Source organism: Phacochoerus africanus, chromosome 8, assembly GCF_016906955.1.
Source record: "Phacochoerus africanus isolate WHEZ1 chromosome 8, ROS_Pafr_v1, whole genome shotgun sequence".
Classification (NCBI taxonomy): Eukaryota; Metazoa; Chordata; class Mammalia; order Artiodactyla; family Suidae; genus Phacochoerus; species Phacochoerus africanus.
In genome coordinates, this window is record NC_062551.1 from 131,224,964 (window position 1) to 131,243,102 (window position 18,139).

Genomic DNA, 18,139 nt, shown 5'->3' on the forward strand with positions numbered 1-18,139 from the left:
TATCCAATCAGCTGAGGCCTAGATAAGACAAAAAGTCTGACTCCTCTTGAATAACAAAATTCTTTCTGCCTGACATGTTTTGAACTAGAACATTGGCTTTTTTCTTGCCTTTGGACTCAAACATCAGCATTTCCTGGGTCTCAAGCCTACAGCCTTTAGACTGGAACTATACCTTTGGCTCTCATGGGCCTCTAGCTTGCCAACTGCAGGTCTTGGGATTTGCCAGCCTCCATAATTATGTTAGCCAATTTCTTATAATAAATGGAAGGAAGGAAGGAAAAAGAATAAAGAGAGGGAGGGAGGAAAGAGGGAGAAAGATGGAAAGAAAAAGAAGAAAGAAACAAAGAAACAAAGAAAGGAAGGAAGGAAGGAAGGAAGGAAGGAAGGAAGGAAGGGAAGGAAGGGAGAGAGAGAAAGAAAGAGAGAAAGAAAGAAAGAGAGAAAGAAAGAGAGAGAGAGAAAGAAGGAAGGAAAGAAAGAAAGAAAGAGAGAGAGAGAAAGAAAGAAAGAGAGAAAGGAAGGAAGAGAGAGAGAAAGAAAGAGAGAAAGAAAGAAAGAAAGAAAGAAAGAAAGAAAGAAAGAAAGAAAGAAAGAAAGAAAGAAAGAAAAAGAAAGAAAGAGAAAGAAAGAAAGAAAGAAAGAAAGAAAGAAAGAAAGAAAGAAGAAAGAAAGAAAGAAAGAAAGAAGAAGGGAGAGAGAGAGAGGGAAAAGAGAAAAAAATCTTAAATTTTTTATAGACTTTTTTCACACTGGAGTTTAAACACTGTGTATATTTTATATTGATCCCCTCCTCCGTTTTCAGGTGTACACGTCTGATCTGGAAAGATATTGCTGCTTATGGAATTTGTAAAGTCGAGCCTGTCTCAGGATTCCTTGAGCCTGGTCAAAGGATCCAGGGGAATAATAAATTTTATTTAGAGCCTATGACTTGTGATCATCTTCAACAGTCATATGTATGTTGGGAATAAAACGTGTTAATCCAGACAGAATTATTTCTTCCCTCATTCTTGAGTGGGTTAATTCCTCTTCTTGGTAGTCATCCGCTTTTCTCAGAAATGCGGCTAAGTTGCTATCTGTGGAATTAAAAACAATTCAAGAGAATAAAGAGCTGAGAGATGAACATTACTGGCTAAGTATAAGTGACAAAATCAGAGCTTTTCAACTTGTATTATAAGTTCTGCAAGAGTTTATAAAATAGAATGTATCTTCTGCAGTTCTCTCAGAGCACAGCTTTTTTGACCTATAAACTGGCTGCTTCATTCAATAAAACTGAGTGGTTGATGATTACGTTTTTCTAATTTGACTGTCCAACTCAGTCAAACAACATGTGCATTGTACATTCAGACACTGCCCCACAAAAGTATAAAATTAGGAGGGCCCAATTATTTACCTATGCAAAAGTGGTTGTGTTAGGTTTCTCCAGAGAAACGAAGCAATATGATTTAAGAAGATCTGAGGATAAAAACAAAAACAAAAGCAAAACAAAACAAAAACAAAAAACCACTGGGTAATAAGCAGCAGTTAGAAAACCTGCAGTAGAACTTTGTAGCCCTCGTTATTTGGACTGAGACAATTTCTAAGAGCTGAAGTACATGTCAGAAAAATTATGCCCTGAATAAAGGCAGCCTTTAGATATCTAAAGTTTCCTATACAGTGGACCTGACAGAATATCAGAGGCAGGAATGATGTGACACATAATCTGTTGGCTGCTCTCAGAAAGATCTTTGTTTAGTGGTTGGATGGATTTCACTGATTGTCCGTAGTGCCACGTAGACAAAGAATACATAGCCCAGCAGAAAGAGGGAAGGCTAAAGGGGGAGGTCTTGATGTCTAAGTGCTCTAGGCTGAAAGGAAGAAAATCTTTGCTGATCCTAATAAATATAACTTTAGTTGTAATAATTACATGATCCTATGGTTGTAACTTCTTTTGGGAACATTTGTATAAATTTTCCTAACAACTTGATATGTTTTTAATGAAATTGTAACTTTCTTGAATTTATGATCTCAGAATTTTTTCCTGCCCTTGGCTCAGCAATAATCAATTGCTGTAGATTAATTTCATAATTAGCCTCCTTTACAAATTCAGTTCCAGATCTATTTCAGTTTCAAGGCGATCCATGTAATTGAAAGAGGCAAACATGACTGTTGAAAACTTTAAAACCCCAAGAAGGCAAATTCAGTGTTTCTATTCCTCTCATGTTTATTTTTTTCATTTTAAAATTTTATAAAAACAAGCGTTTCCTTGTCGCTCAGCCAGTTAGGGATCTGGCATTGTAACTGCAGCACCTCTGCCTAAGAACTTCCACATACCATATTCATGGCCCAATAAAATGTTTTTATAAAGTATTTGATTTATTTTTTATTTTCTCAATTCAAAATTTCCTTGGCCTCTTCATGGCCATTTTTACATTTTGGTCCAGATTTGTCATTTCAGGTCCTCAAAGACTATTGTTTAACAGGAAAACAGACAATAGGGATAGATGATATGCATACAAATACACATATATATGACTGGGTCACTTTGCTGTACAGTAGAAATTGGCACAACATTGTAAATCAAGTATACTTTTAAAAAAATAAAGGAAACCTTCTATAAAATAAGTGACCAGCACTCTGGAAAAAATGTCATGATCATGAAAGACAAGACTGGGGATTTATCACAGGTTAGAGGAGTCTAAGAAGAAGTAACAACCAAATATAATGTATAATCCAGGACTGGATCCTGGAACAGAAAAAGGAACTAAAGGGGAAACTGATGAAATTTGAACAAATCTAAAGAAACCATAATTCATTTCATAGTATTACTGCACTTTTAACTTTCTGGTTTTGAGTGCTGTGCTATGGTTATATAAGTTTTCATGAAGCTGGGTAAAGGGTATATGTACACTTTCTGTAGGTTTTTCAAATTTGTGTTAAGTCTAAATTTGTCTCAAAATACAAAGTAAGAAAGGAAACATAATCTACCAAATCAAGAGTTATATACACCCCCCACTCCCACCCCAGGGAGACTTCAGCACAAAGCAGGTTTCCTAATATCGTCATGTTCATATTTGAGCCTCTCAAAAGCTTCTCTCCAAAGCAGCCAATTAGGAACAAGCTGTAGCTCAGGGACAAGACTGGCTAGGTGTTTTGAGTGAGTGGGCTAGAGAAAGCTAGGAACTGAATGGAGACAGGCCTGCTAATTTCACTCAGACCACCTGCCTGGTTCAGATACAAGCCAGTGACCTCAACTTGATGGGCCATTACCAGCCCTCTGCTGGCATTCCAAAATGACTGCATAGGAGACAAACTTGGGAATGAGGAGATTTGCAAATGGCATGGGAACAACTGAGGAGTAATGACTTTTCGGGAGCATTCTCAGACACCTCTCAGATACGCACACACAGGAAGTCATCAGGAGCTATGCTGCATGAATTAACAGGGACTAGTCACTCAAAGGAAAATTTTTCCCCAATAAATTGTGACATGCAAAAAAAAAAAAGTCTCTAAATAGTACTTTTCATCACATTTCTTGAGGCAACAGAATGAATTTTTTTAACACAATTATTTCTTAGTTTGCTCTTTTTCTGTCAAGCAAGCAACTGCTTTTCCTTTCTTCTGAAGTAGTTCGTATTATGATGAGTGAAAGGTGAGAAATAAAAAGAGCTATGGTCGTGTCAACCACAACTGAACAAATAAATTTATTAAAAAGAACTCCCACCAGAAATCTTAGAAGCCTCACAAAGTCTCATTCTTTTTCATATGCTAACTCTATTATGAACTGAAACATCCCTTTCCTTTATTTTAAATTATTGTCATTGTCTCCTGTGCATATACCAACCAGTGATTTATGCTGTGTCAGATGACAGTACACTAGTAAATTTGGTATTTTAATGGCTGTAATAGCTCTAATAAAGAAATTAAATCAGATGTCATGTGTAGAAAGTCCCCTTTTTTGCCTCTAACAATAAATTGAATTATAACAGGCTAAATATTACAAAGCAAAACATGTATCCACTTGTGATTGAAAGCTGGTATTGAAACCACTCTAAGATAAGCAGAATAGGCTGAGGCAGCAGGGAGCAAGCAAAGGTGCTAGTTTCCTCAAATGTGGTCCTTTTCCCCAATTCTTGCAACTTCGTCCTTGATAATAATGCCCTCTAAATTTCATCCTGAAAACCTCACACTCAACCCTTCCCCTCTGGTCCAACCAAAATCCTAGAACCCAAGCCCATGGTTTTAATATGCACATAATTTCACACAGTTGATGAATATAACACACCATGGATAAACAGCAGGGAGGGGCTAAATGGAAAACTCATTTGTTAGTTTTCCCACTTGGAGGTTGTTATTTTTTAAATTACTGATATTGGACACTGTAGGAGTGCCCTTTTTCATACACTCTGAAGCACTCCACTGGCCCCAGGAGTCACTAAGACTAGTGGATTTTAATAGTTATAGATCTTAAATGGAGGGTTAGAAATTGTTTCTTTTCATTACAATTACAACAAGGAATTAACCCCAAGGGTATCCACTTAATTTCATAATATATAGACTGGAACGCTAATGTGGCTCTTCTACAGTGTAATAAAGAGGCAACCGGCCCTTCTCTCCCCGGGGTGGGTTTCTGTAAAATGTTTCACACACAAAAAAATGTAAAACGAAGATGTGAAGTTAACAAGCTCCATAATGTCACCAGCTCCAGTGCCCGGTGTGAGCAGGCCCTCATAGGCCCTGAGCACGGCTTTTTTTTTTTTTTTTTTTTTTCCTCTCCAGCCCTAGCACTTTTCTTTGAATCGCTTCATTGACACAAGGAAAATGGAAAATGAGAGAAGGAAGGATAATTTACAATTAAGCACAGAAAGTCGCAAGGATGGAAAAGAGACTTGGAACAAGATTCGTTAATTATCTGTCTCTAAGATGGGAGGAGCAGTGTATGCTCGCCAGTTCCAGCACAGTGGTTTAACCCTTCCTACCCTGCAGTGACCTCAGCTCCATCTTATGGGAATTCCCTCCCTTTTTGCTAGAAGCTGAATAACACCAAAGGTTAGGATTTTCCATCTTCAGGCTCCAAGCGTCTGAAGCCACTTCCTGGCAGAGATTTGAAATCTTGGATAGTTGATTAGCCCTTTCAGTTAAAGACATTTTTGTTTCCCAATGCTTTTTCATCAAGATGTTTGACTGTGGCTTTCTGACCCAAAAGAGAGGGAGGACAAGAAATAAAACTTTTTCTTTTTTTGGTGTCACCCAGGCAGGTGGAAATTCCCAGGCCAGCGATTGAACCCATGCCACAGGATCCTTAACCTCCTGAGCCACCAGAAATAGAGCAAAGTGGGACCAGACAGTGGAAAAGGCAAATGGCAATTCAGTAAGAGCACACCCAAAGAGAAGAATGTTCTTCTTTAATATTATGTATTTCCAACATATATTGTCATACTTGGCCCACTGCAGGCTGCTAGACAGCCATCACTTAGGACTTGCTTCTTCCTCAAAGTGTCAGCTCTGTAGCAATCTGCACATCTGCCAGTTAACTAGGGGAAAAAACTGATGCTCCAGAGAAGAGAAAAAGCAGATAACTCAGTCGTTTGTTTTCTTTTATCATGCAGGTCCCCTTTCCAGAGATAGAGACTGTTGTATAAGGAAGTCGCAAAGGAACTCTGGCTTCCCTTTACAAATCAAAATTCCCAGCTTTCTTCCTGAGATAGCAAAGAGTGGCCTGGAGCAGATGTCAAGGGGGCCACCAAGAGAGCACCAGAGATGAGAAGTCGTTAAAAAGGACAGAAGACATGTATCACAAGACAAAATTGAGAGAGTCCACGTTGCTAGCTGGGAGCTACAGAAACCATTTCTAAAAGAGCTCAGAATCCTTCACGAACCAACGAGGAGCAGAAAGAGGGTTGAGGGAGTCATGTTGCCCCCAGAAAATAAACGTAATCAGGATTCCTCCAGAAAACCAAAGAGAGTGTTCATGACTTACCAGGTGATTCTCCGTTTAGCCAGGCAGCCAAGACTTTTGTAAATATAAACCATGGGCTCTGTATCAAGGGTGATGGGAATAATTCACATGCTGACCAATGGTCACAAACTTGTCTATCCCCACGTTTCCCCATTCCCCATTTTATCTCCATAAAATCACGTCTCCATGAGCTACCTTTCCTGAATATACCAAACATTGACTTCCTCAGAGTTGTAGGCCTCTCAGAATAGCTCCTTAAGCATTTTTCCCCCAACGACTTTAATTGTGTTTGTGCTGGGCTCATAAATGGGGAACTCGATGCACTTAAAAAACACACAAGTGTGGTATCCAAATGTTTGGGTTTTTCTAAGCTCAGTACACTGTAATTGGCTCTTCCCTTTAAAAATTATAATTAAAAGGAATAAGTTCACCTATGTAGAAATTTCTCATTTCTTTATTTACTTTAAAACTTTCATGCAGGAAACAATGTTCTCTGTTTTGTTTTGTACTAGATAGAAATAAGATACAAAACAATTCTCTAATTAGGATTACATGGGATGTATGCCTTACAGGTTTGATTTTCCGAATTTTCCCCTGACGTTTTCAAATTGGTATCATATTCAATATCAATCTAACCAATAAAAAGAAATTTAATTTTTATAATGAACCAAGAGACTATCTAAATTTGGCATATCAGACAGTTTTTGTCTCTGTTGAATTATTATTTCAGGAGATATTTTTGTTAAACTCACTTACAACTGCAAACTTCACAATCCTGCAAGTAATATAAGAGCGTATAATATAATTATTTGGGGTAAAATTCTATTCACATCAAATCATACTTGGTAAAGTGTCTGAAATAGGTAGCTCTCTTTGTTCTGTTTATAACACCATGTGCCTTACAGATCATATTCTTTAAAGACTGGAAGCTTTTCAATATCAGATACATCTCCAGAGTGTTTGAATTTCCAATATCCATAACTGATTATTTGGATTCAGTTATACTTCTTGAGTAACATAATACTTCTTAAATAATATAAATGCCTACTACAACGTAAATAGGGTAAGCAAATCTATTTATCATATATTGTCTCGTCCAAACACCACAAGCTATTGCCATTTCAAAATGGAATGTAAGCACACGCAACCCCCCACCCCCAAAAAAAACCAACATTTTTTCTTCACTAGGTTCCAAAGATCACACTGGTAGATTGCCAGTGGAAGAACAAAAATAATATCTTTGACAGCTGTACTGCTGGGAAAATCAGATATACTCCCCAGCTCTTTAGCTCTGGCCAGACAGTCTCTGGAGACAATAGCCCCAAGTTGAATGCTTTGTTTTCTTTCATAAAACTGTTTTTTCTCCCATGTTTCCCCCTTTGGTGAAAGGGACAAGTCATTTTCTAAGGCCACAGGGATTTTTTTTGGACATGTTAAATGGAAATAATATTAGGCTTGCATTTGGGTGTACCAGGCAACCATTTGGATATAAGAGTTTGAGCCTCCAGCCTGGAGAAATAAATTAGGGAATCACTAATATAGAGATGGGATTTATATCCATGAAATTACCTAAGCAGTGAATATAGATGAAAAGAAAAAATGTATGCATTGAGCTACAAAGGGAGAACTCCATAATCTAGAGAAGAGGACATGAGAAGAAGCAGACAGTGAGGTGGGCAGACATCCTGGCAGGTGTGGGATCCTGTATTTCAAGGGAAGCAGGTATTTCGAGAAGGAGCATGATCACCTCTTGTCAACTGCTACTGATAGGTCAGTTTCAGATAGATAACCACCGACTTTGTCAACATTGTGATTATCAGTGAACTTGATGAGACCTCTTTCAATGAGTGCCGAGGGTGCAAACAGGATTGGAGAAGCTCTAAAAGGGGAGTGGCAAAGACAAAGAGGACAGATACAAAGAAATCTCCAATAAAAGGGAGTGGGGAATTGAGATGGTAACTGGAGAGGGATGTGGGTATTATTTTTTTAAGATAGAAAAAAATCACAATATGCTTATGTATCAATGGGAAGGAACCATTAGAAAGGGAAAATGTGGTTTTGCAGTAGAGCAAAGAAATAATCACCATGGGATTCCCTTGAGTAGGAAAAAGAGGACGGAATCAGGTTGACAAGTGTGGAAGACACACGGTGGGGGGAGGGTTCATCAACAGCGCCAGGGAGGAGGGCAGAGTTCATGAGGTAGATGGATGTGGTGGTGGCAGCAGATGGAAATTTCTCATCTGATTGTTTATGTTTTCATATCATACAGATCTCAGAGCAGCTGCCACCACTCAAAGAGCCTTCGTTGACCACACCATCTAAGGAACTCTCCTTTTCATAGGGTCTCATACAACTTATCTTACTACCTTTATAACACTTAAAGCTTTTTAAAAAACATGTAGTATAATCCATTTACTTGACTATGGATACATTTCCCAGCTAAGAGCATGGATCATACTTCTCTTCTTCATGACTTTATCTATAATCCTCATAACTGAAAAGCAGGGAATACACGTGGCAGCTGAATATATAATTGTTAAGTGAATGAATCAATGCATAAATGGAAAACAAGCAGTTTCAAAAATTTAAATGATTTCAAATGTGATATTACCAGTCTCAAGTATTTTTCTAGAGTTATTCCTACAAGTAGCAAAGTCTGTGGATAGTTGTGCCTATATTACTTGCACTATTGAAAATGTACACTCCTGGGAGTTTTGTGACAGTGAATGAGGTCACTCATGGATATGGCATAGGCTACAAACTGAGAACATTGCCGAAAAGAAGAGGAGGTCTTTACAACACAAAACGTCCAGCTAGTCTCGCTGAAGCCCTGCACTTGGCCTGCAAAGAAGGGTACAGAGAAGGAAGAGATCTGTCAGAAAATGGAGAAAGACCCTGGAACATAAAACCATTCAATCAGAAAAAAATTATCCTTAAATGTTTGACTTAGCACTTGATATTTGCTTTCCATAATTTGTATTAGTACTCCACCAAATCGCTTCAGAGTTCAGCCAGTATTGTTGGACTCACTTGCACAGAGCCGTAAGCTGAAACTCCAAGAGAGTGGGTGCTCCACACGAAGGAACTTACCTGCAGCTACAGAAAAAGAACTCACAATCATGCTGCCTGCTTTTCTTAGCTCACTTGAGTCGACCCTCCAAGAACCACAGAGCGAAAGATTAAATTGTTGATGATCACTAGCAGCAGTAGATGAACATTATGGGTTTTGGGTTTTTTTGGTTTTTTTGTTTGTTTGTTTCCGATGCTGATTTTACTTCTCTGGACTGACTTGTATTAACCTGAATTGAGAAAATTTATACAGAAGAAATAGTGCATCCATGAATACCAAGTCTAAATCCTGAGGGAAGAGTTTATGCCTTTGTTGAGCAATGCCCTAAAGCAATTAGACATTACCCAGTGGCCCTGAGTTTAACCTGTTATTTATACCAGTTAGACAGAGGGATTCCATGAAATTATCTGTGGCTAGGAGCCTTGGAAATTTTCCCAGGCTATTTTTCAAAGGTTAACTGGTATTGCTGATCGCCCTTGCCAAATGGAAATAAAGGAGGGAGAGAAATAAGGGAACTGAGAAATGAGGATGAAGGTATCCCAGGGAAAAAAAGTTTAGTAGAATATGTGGGAGTTTTGATAGAAAAAAATACAAGATGCAATCTAAGAGTTTGCCCCTTTCCTCTAGTATTTAATTTTTAGAGGTAGAAGGGACCTCGTTTTGAAGAGTTGATCACTCTTCTTCCAAAACTGTGTTCACAAATGAGAACCATTCCATTCTTTTCTAAGTTTCCAATGAAAAGAATTTCACACCCCAGTTCCAAACCACATATTAGAAAAATAATATTCTGCCCATGGTGAAGAACGACTTCCATAATCCACCTCCTTGTTCATCACACAAAGACTTTTGCAATAAATAGAGTATAAAGAGATATTGTTTGATTATGTCCCCCTCAAAGGAGATAAATGTCATTTAATTAAGGGGAAATACAGAAGATCAGTTTTCAAAATCCATAAATGTGTATCCAGGGTTATTCATTCTTTTGTACTTTTGTCCTCTCTCCCATCCTTCTTTCCTTTTCTTTTCTATTAATTTTTATAGTATTTACTGACAATCTTGGACCTTCTAAAAAATCAGAATGTAGTCTTGTCATTAATAAATATCATCCTTAACCTGACACACAGAAGAAGGCTGTCCCTGTTAATAAAAAAGTATCTTTCCAGCTTTGGTCTTTCTGTTGCTCTGATCGTCTTAACTTCTTTCCCTTTACCTGAAACCTGCTTTGTTTTCTAAGTCTGGGATTCTTTCTAAGATATCATCCAAATGTTAGGAAAAAGTTGCAAACAAAGTGATATCCATTAAGTATAAATTTTTAAAATAATGATAATAAGGGAAATCTCCCATATTAAAATGTTAAGTATATCCTAATTTATTTTGTTTGAAATAACAAAAAAGGTAGTTAAATGTAATTACACAGAACATTCAATACATGCAGGAATAATTTTGATATTCATTGTTAAAAGAATAGGATTCAGGAGTTCCTGCTGTGGTGTAGTGGGTTAAGACTCTGCAGCAGCTCCCGTTTCTGCCAGAGGTGCGTGTTTGATCCCCAGCCTGGTGCAGTGGGTTAAAAAGGATGTTGCATTGCCACAGCAGTGTGGGTCACAGCTGTGGTATGGATTCAGTCCCTGACCCAGGAACTTCCACATGTCATGGGTCTTACCATTAAAAAAAAAAAAAGAATAGGATGTAAAATTGCATAATTATATTATTGTAATTACATAGAAACTATAAATGAGTAGAAAATAAAAAATATAGAAAGTATAAATACAATGAAATGTTAAGAGACTAGTTAAGATAGTTATTTTCTTTCGTTTCTATGTGCCAAACTTTCTATAAAGTTAAAATAAGTTTTAATTTTTTAGCTCAAAAGAGATTCATGATGTAAAAGGACTCATATTTATTGAAAATTGTTCCTTCTTGCATCTTGAAATAGACATTTGTGGGCAAAAAATATTTTGGGATTAGGCCAAGTTTCTATTCTCTAAGCCAATTGATAAGGGCAGGGATTTAGAAGGAAAAAAAGTTATAAAATCAGAATTTTATTAAAACTGTGTGGGATTGTATAGATCATCTGTTTGAAACTCCGTATTTTATCATGATGAAACTGAGAAAGAAAAAACTAGTAAATATATAAGGAGCAGATTTGTGGGTGGATCCAATTGACATGTAAGGCCAATGATATTTGTAGTCATAACTATTTCTGAGGGCTCTGAATATGGCTCACAGTAGATCTAGGTACTAGATGACCAGCACTAACCCTAACTCTTTCTAACTCCCTCTCCCTGGCCCCACTCTCTTCTACTGACTTCTTTGCATCAAAAATGCCTATTTCCCTGAACAATCTGCAGGGCAGTGTTTCCAAATCTTAGAGAAAGTGTTGAGGATATTTATTACAACTGCCTGAGTTAGGAAAAATGTGTGTAACCAATGCTCTGGCAGGCCCTTCATGCCAAGGCTCCCATTTCCCCAGCTTCTGGATGTGAAGGCAACTGAACGCCCACCCCAAGTTCCTCTCTATGAATAACCCATGGTCAAAGCCACCTCACTCAAGTTATACACCTCCTGGGTGGACGGTCTGTACACAATGACTGCTTAGTAGGAGTGTAAACGCCTGGTCCACTTATCTTGATTTGGGACAACTCTGAAGGGCATTTGAGCTTCAAAGCCCCCAGTTGGGAGTTCCCATTATGGCTCGGTGGGTTCAGAACCTGACATAGTGTCTGTGAGGATGTGAGTTAGATCCCTGGCCTCACTCAGTGGGTTAAGGATCTGGCATTGCCGCAAGCTGTGGTGTAGGTCACAAATGTGGCTCGGATCTGCTGTGGCTGTGGTGTAGGCCAGCAGCTGTAACTCCGATTCCACCCCGAGCCTGGGAACTTCCATATGCTGCAGGTGTGGCAATAAAAAGGAAAAAAAAAATCCCCTAACTGGATCAGGTGGGCCTCAGCTGCAAATGCACTGTGGATCAACTCCTCTTTGTACCCATCATGCTGTCTTCACACCCCAGTAACCCTCTTACAGGCAAATCTCTGTCTCAGAGTGATTTCCAGGTACCCAATCCTAGGACAATGCAACCGTACCATCACATAAGAAGTCTATTACCAAACCTTTGCTTCATTCTGGGTGAAATTTTGTGGTTTTCAACTTTTTATTGATGATAGAACAAAAACAAGAGCTTGATTTCAGAGTTCTGAACCTTCTCTTCCAGCAGTAAAATTAAGTGGAGGGCTGAACAATTGTCTTTTGAATCTGACTAATTTAGGCAACTTACCATGCTTGAATATTCCTTCCCCTAATCACAAGAAGGCTTTACACTGATTAATTTTCTTCTTTACTTCTACTTTATAAGCATATATAATAGGAAAATTAATAACAAATTAATTCAGAGGAAAATTAATAGGAATTAATAGGAAAATTAATCCATGATCCATCTTTATCTTTGCTACTCAAGGTGTGGTTTGTGGGCCAGCAGCATTGACATCAACTGGGATCTTTCTAGAAATGTAGAATCTCAGGCCCCACCCAGTGCCAAGCCTGTTTACTCTGCCTTGCCCATTCATTCCCACTGAAACAAAATAAAGGCCCTTACCCACATTTTCCCCTCAATCCCTGTTTCCTGACCAACCCTGGTGCTTCCCCATGTGGCCCTGCATGGTGTGGGGCCGCTGCTCCTCCTGGGAACTGTAAGTGACAAACTGTATCTTCAATGGCAGTCATTTCCTGATCTGTTGGCCCCACCATATATGAATAAAAATAAAACCTACACTTTAAAAGGGTTACCTCATTTAGTTTTTATAACATTACTATAAGGTGTTTCCCCATTTTTCGAGATGACAACACTGAGACTCATCTATCTCAGAGCCTTCCATTTTCTTTAAGCCAATAAATATACTGTGATAGGAAAAGTGTAATATTTCTAGTAAAATAAATTGGCAAGATTCAAAACTCACCCAGTATGAGTCTGGCAGTAAAAAGCAACCACAAGAATCTCAGTCACTCTACACATAAAATTTATTATCCATTCTCACAAACCCTCTGCAAGTCTAGATATTCTCCAGGGCAGCTCACTTCCTAGCAGTGAATCCTGGATTCTTCCAAGTTCTATTCTGTGGCTCCTCCACCTTAATACATGGCTTCCATAGTCTCTGATCTAGGCAAAGAGAGAGCAGAAGGAATTCACAACTGATCATGGGTATCATAGTCTGGAGGTGACACTCACATCCTTCCACTGACCAGTGACCAGAACTCATGGCATAACCTAACTACAAGGAAGGTAGTGAAATGTAGTGGGGTACATGGATATCTGAAAAGTGTTACTACCTGTAATACACACTTCCACCATTTTTGAGTGTTTTTACCTTGGACAATATCCTTACCTTCCATCAGCATACTATAGTGTCCCAAGTACAGAGTTCTATAGCTACTGTATTGGAAAAATCAGTTGTGACTCATTCCTTCCATTTTAAACACATGGATACAATCAGAGCTTAATACATCCTTCCCTTTATGGTCATTCAGAGCTCCAATATATTTTTATTGGTTCAATAATCTCTTTACTTACTTATACGTGCAATATAAGTTACTAAAATTAAAATCTACTTCCTTCTCATTACCACTTTCAACTCTGGTTTTTAGTGCCTTGTATGTTTTTATTTGGGATGGTTTGGATTTTTTTAATTTAAATCAATATTCTAGGAAGAGACTCACACACAGAAAACTGTCTCAATTTTCAAACAGGTCTAAAGAAAACTGGAATCTCATGCAGGATGCCACAGAAACTAAATCAATCTATCATTTCCTTTTTAAACTACTTGATTTCTCCTTCTATTAGCTGCTTCTTCCTATTCCATCAAGAGTGTCTCTCTGCATGTTTCAGCAGCTTCCAAACAGATCATCTAATTGGTTCAGTTAATCATTTTCCAAATGTAGCACTTCCTTGGGACCAAATTCCCACACAGAACCCCTTCAGTGATCATGACTCAGTCTATACATGGTTACTTTGATCAGGCATAGTCCCAATACAATCTGTCACAGTTGCTGAGGGTCACAGGACCCCATATGCTCTATAGCTAACCTCTGGAAGCTTAGCTCAGAATACGGCTTTGGGCGAGGCAGAGTCTCACAGTTTTATGGATTCCTCTTCAAAATAGCCTTGTGAAAAAAAAAATCAGATGAATAGAGCTACATTCATGATTTTCAGTTTAATATTGGCTAGTATTCAAGAGAGCAGGAAAATATTGACCCACAAGGTTGGCCACCCATGGCATAGCTAACAGATGGGTTCTTTAAGACAAAGCAAAATATGTTAAAAAATAGATTTTTCTGGTCATTCTATCTCTATCACACACAGGATTTTTTTTTAATGGTGCCTACAACCTTCTAAGATTTTCATTGACTATTGTAGTATTGAATTTCTTAACTTTCATTTTGAATTTTTATGGAAATGATACTATTACCATGACAAAAACACAAACTGAGTTATTCTCTCATATAGGTCACCCAGTGAGCACAACAGAAAACTACGTTCATTGTAAACTTAAGAAAGAAGAGAAAGCAGATCAATTTTGAGCAAAGGGCATGACCAGTTAGTTACCTTTATACTATGGAGCACTATATAAAATATTAGAAGATTTTTAAGGGTAAAAGATAACAACAACAAAAATAAAATTCATTTCATATCTCTGTTTTCTATCAACATAATAAAGACACAAAAAAAGAAAAAACTCATCAGTTAGTTGATAAACTTATTTACCCAGGAAACTTCATCTTTGTGTTAGTTATGACTGGAGAGGGGAGATTGGAAGCAAGCTGTGTCCACCACTGGGAAAGCAGATAAGCCACATGAACTAGATGTACAACAGGGAGTACCATGTGCAATTAGAAACAACAGATGAGATTTAGTCACAGCAACAGAGAGCAAAAAAAAAAAAAAAATGAGATCTAAGTCACCTGGTATCATTTAAATACATTAAAAGAATATGAGAATACAATAGGAAACAAAAAGATGCATGTCAAAGTTGTTGTCTGTGGTAACAGAACTGATACTTTTCAGTAAAATGTACGAATGGCACAAGAAAATTTATTGAATCCTATTCAGACTATCTGTCCTATGTGCCACTTTCCATGTTCCAGAACTTGGAGGGAAGATTTCCAAGCTAAGTCTCTGGAACACTTCCATGCTGTCTGCTTCTGCTCCTAGAGGAATGGGCGGAGTAGAAATAAAAGGATAAATTTAAAATAGACAAATAAGCCAGACTCTACTCCAGGCAGATGCTAATGTGTCTGCCAGAAACTGAAGAGTATGATTAAACAGCATCTGAGATCCAAAAGAGAGAGGGAGTCAAAGAGACAGACAGTGAGAGAGGTATCACTCTCTGGTCATGACCTCTTTAATCAGGGTGGATTGTCTTATTTTATGTGGAGTTTTGGGGTTTTGTTTTGTCTATAATAATCTGATCATCTGACCATCCGCAGGCTCAAGAGAACGTAGACCAAACACATAGGAAAGGTATTAGAGTTAAGACTCAAGACCCGTTCAATGAGTTGTTTAACCCTTAGCACAAATCAACTGAAAAGCAATAGACTCAAAAACACACAGAGATGTGGATTAATCATCTATGGTACAGCCACCACCTGGTTAGGTTTGGGATTCTGTGAGCCACAAATATTATGTTCCTACAAGTAGGATGTGACAAGCAGGCAGGAAAATAAAAGGCAGTCATGGTCCTGAGTATTAAAGGTGACCAGAAGTCAGGTCCCAAACCTTTCCACAATTGAAAATGATTACAGAGAATTCCCTCTGATAAGTTTCAGGGCACCAGATGCTGGTGAGTCTAGCAGAGGCAACTTTTCTGCAATAGCCGAGGGAAAGTTAGAAGGACCTAAGTAATAGAAAATAGCCAAGAACGATTTGGAAGTTTCTAATCACATGTAACCAAGCACAGTCTTTTTTTCTGGGGATTGTGGCCAGGTGGGGGTTTGGCTTATGAAGGCAGACTCCACTTGACATGATTTATCGAGAAGCCTACAAACCCGCTGACACAATTCTACACAATGGCAATGTTAGACAAGTTATATGGCTTTCCAAAGGAGATGCATACAGGATGAGAAATGAAAATGAGATTTTATGATTTGGGAAACAAATCACAGCCTTCCTGCAGTCACATGTCCAACATTTAATCTCTAAATTATTACAACTAGACAATCCAGCATTTTCATTCCTGCAGAATAAATGACACATGGTTTAATGTTCCTCTCCCCTCCTGGGAATGTACTTCCCCCAGGAGCCCAGTCAAAGGAGGCTTGTCTGGTCATATCTCTGGAAGGGGATGGTTGACTATGCTAGCTTTGATGTTTATTACCTTCCTACAGAGAAGCTAGAAAAATTATGAAAAAAAATTTTAGAAGTGAAACAAAGAGTATGTCTCAATATATTCCCATAGAACTAGTTCTGTTTTGGCAACACTGTTTCTTCTCCTAAGGCCAAGGGTGACATTTACCCTATGAAAGAGCCAATGGGACACAGGCACAGACCCATCAAACTGCATTAAAAATCACCTCAATCATACTGATGCCTGCTGGCACAGCACTGCCTAAAGTCTCACGGAGGTAACCCTCAAATACCAAAGACCAATTTTCTACTTTGCTATTGGGGGGTAAGTCCAAAGCGCTCGTTTGGTTTTCCAGAATCAAAATTTCCTAAAGGTTTCTTTAGTCCCTGCTATAGTTTCATAATTATAGGGATTCCCAAGCCTCTGCCAACCATTCAGCTGTCCCAGTGCAGGGGGCATGCACAAAGCCACAGCAGTCCCTCAAAAGCACAGAAAGACAATGAGAGACAGAGAGAGAGACAGGGACAGAGAGAAGAGATTTGACCCCTTCTGCACACTGCTAAGGAGCAAAAGAAGTCACACAATCCAAGTCCCCTCTCCATCAGGTGGCACTCTCCACTCCTGCGTTCTTTTAAGAGGACCAGATCAGGGACAAGCACCCAGGGCTGCAGTTCCACCTTCAAGGGTTCATTGCAACATCTTCTTCCTCCCCCGAGGCCCTCCTCAAAGAACAGAAGTCAAGGCTCTTCACAGAATCAGGGCAACGTGGGAGCCAGGGACAATTTTCAGGCACCAGGAAGCTCACAAAAGGGACCACGGAAGAGATGCCCTTGTCTGACCTCAATAGGACTTTCCATACCTGGAAAGAATAAACAAGCCAACACTGGCTAGTTCCTAGCAGAGCTTTTTTATTGCTAAGGAACCAGGATAGCACCCTTTCCACATTGCTGAGGAGAACGCTTATCATTTGATGGAACACTCAGTGTTTTGAGTACATGCGTAGGCACTGCACAGGTGAATGCTCTCCTGTCACTAGTCACTAATAGTTTTCTGACCACTTTCCTATGAGGACACTCTTGCAGGTGTTATAGAGACACTTACAGTATAGTTGCAGAGAACACAAGCCAGAGCCAGGCTCACATCCTGACTGGTCCACTTAATGGCCGTGCAATCTTGGATCAACTTCTTAACTTCTTCTTGTTAAGAATCAATTTAAGAATCATCAGATTTTCTGGAATCCTACAGATGGTTTTTTTGTAAAAATGTTCACAGTTTACCCAACTCGTTTGTCATTATGGATTCATTCCACAGATACTTCTTGAGAAATATCTAGGTACCAGACCCTATGCCAGAGCTGAGAATATAAAAGGAATGAGATTAGATTCTTTCAGTCATCAAGATTGCAGTCAAGTAGGGGAGACAAATACGTTTACACGTAATGGAGGGCAGAGAGCAGTTTTAGATGGAACACAAAGAAAGAAGGTATTAAACCACATCAGGGAGCCAAAATGATACATGCCCCACACAGTCCTTGAATAGTGGGTGATGGGGTCCAAATTTATGTGTACTATGGACTCATCATCCCTGTGAGCCTTCATTTCCATTGATGGCAGAAGCAAAAACCAGATCTTCCTATTTCAATGAACTTAGACCCTTCTTTTTAAGCTTACCTCTTTTGGAGAGTCAAATTCCAGATTTTCCCCAACATCTTTTTCCTAACCCTAAGGAGCTTACAAATTGCCCCGTCCTCAGATAAAGGACATCTGACTCTTGCTTGGTGTCTGAGCCTCCATCACTGCA